Here is a 2,149-nt window from a genome sequence, read left to right as displayed (position 1 = left end):
TCTTCAATCTCATTAATTCTGTCTTCCATTGCATCAATTCTACTCCTTTGCCCTTCCAATGTGTTATCTATTTCTGACAATTTGGTGTTAACCTTCTGGATTTCTATATGTATATTTAGAATAATTTCTAACTTTTCATTTATTTTGTCATTTTGTTCTTGTATTTTTTCCCAAAATTCTTCTAGGGTTTTTTTCTGTGTTTTCTTCGGTCTGTCTCTCAATCTTTTGAAGATACCTAAAGATAATTCTTTTGAATTCCTTATCAGAGAGTTCCAATGCTGCTTCTTCCTCAGGGATATGTTCTGGTTCTGTATCCTGCTTCCTTGTTTCTACCACCTTATCCTGCTTCTTTGTGTGGACTGTGATGGTCTGTTGTCTCCGAGGCATCATGGCATTGTATTTAGATCTCTGTTAACTGATTGTGAAGAGCAGCCAAGGGTGATTCAGGCTCTTCTTCGTGGCTTTTTATCATTGGCCCGTTTGTGGAGAAGGAGGTAGTGTCTCTCGCTCAGTAAGTGAAGTTGCAGTAGGCGTGGTGTAGTTGTGTCTTATGGGGACTGTTGTGTCCCACTTAGTTAGACACAAATTACAATTGAATAACCATCAAATAACTTTTCAGTCTTGCAGTTCTGGAGTGTCCTTGTGGTTGCTGGAAAGCAGAACATTTTCTTAAGCCCCAGGAATCTGCCAAACTGCTGTCTCTTTAAATATCCAAAATAGTCAAGCCACTTTTAAAGCTTCAAATGGCGGTGCCCTCTGGACCAGCAAAAGTCCACAGCTTAGCCTGCCTTTCTTTTCACCTTCTCCGTTTATTCTCCAGTCACCGTGCACAATACTCCATGAAGTCCCCCACTAGCAGGGCTGATTTTTTTGTTAATTATTAAGGAAGATGGGGCGATCTATTTCCGTAGTGATACTGCCTCAGAAACCCAAGGAGGGGTCACTATGAGTCGGGTCTGACTCGACGGCACATAACAACAACAACAACAACAACCACCACTCAGGAATCTCCAAGCTGTCTGTGCCATCAGGCTCATTCACGATCGCTGCCAGACCACAGCTCTGTCTCCTTTTTTGGTATTTTCATGCAAATTCTTCTGCTAGTTGGAGTTTAGTCCACTTCCACATCCTTCCCTTCAAGGTTCAGGGGTCCAGGATTATCTTCTGTGTCTGTGTTAATTCTTTTCCCTTTTCTTTGTTGAAGAGGATCTGTGCTGTCTTTCTGCCTAGTCCTCCATCTTGCCAGGACCTCTAGTAGTCTTTCTTTTGACTATGTTATGGATACTTGTGTACCCTTTACTCAGTCTTTTGCTTGGGAGTTTGAAATTCCTCACACATGTTTATGTGAGTGGAGAAGGAACAGAAGATGTTTTATTGGAGGATTAATTATTTGAATTGCTTCTCTTAAATTTGGCTTTCACATATTTCCTTCAAAATGTCATGATAAAAAATTTCCTTTAAAATTATCATGTATATCTAATGGTTTCTAAAATAATAAATGTGTGCTTGTTCAAGTAAGATTGTTATTATAGTAAGCTCCTTCAGGTTCATTTCAACTCACAGAAACCCAATGTACAACAGAACGAATCACTACCCTGTCCTGCATCATCCTTACAATCAAAGAAATGATTGTTGTTGTCACTGTGTCAGTCCAATTAGTTAAGGGTCTTCCTCTCTCTCTGACCCTCTACTTTACTAAGCATGATATCCTTTCCCAAGGATTGCTCCTCCTGATAACATGGTCAAAGTATGTGAGACAAAGTCTTACCAATCTCACTTCTAAGGAACATTTACGCTGTACTTCTTCTAAGACAGATGTGTTCATTCTTCTGGAAGTCCATGTTATGTTCAGTATTCTTCACCAGTACCTTAATTAAAAGTCATCAATTATTCTTTGGTTTTCCATATTCACTGTTCAGCGCTTACATGCATATGAGGTGATTGAAAATATAATGGCTTGGATCAGAAACACCTTAGTCTTCAAAAAAGAAAAGAAAAGGATTTATGCTAAACCATCTTGTTGTTGTTGTTAAGTGCCGTCGAGTCGTTTCCGACTCATAGCGACCCCATGCACAGCAGAACGAAACACTGCCCGATCCCACACCAGCCCCACAATCCCTGCTATACTCGAGCCCATCATCGCAGCCAC

This window comes from Orycteropus afer, unplaced genomic scaffold (genome assembly GCF_000298275.1).
Source record: "Orycteropus afer afer isolate SDZICR_OR568_19922 unplaced genomic scaffold, OryAfe1.0 scaffold00205, whole genome shotgun sequence".
NCBI lineage: Eukaryota > Metazoa > Chordata > Mammalia > Tubulidentata > Orycteropodidae > Orycteropus > Orycteropus afer.
The sequence above is the reverse complement of the archived record's forward strand: the minus strand, read 5'-3'. Positions refer to the sequence as shown.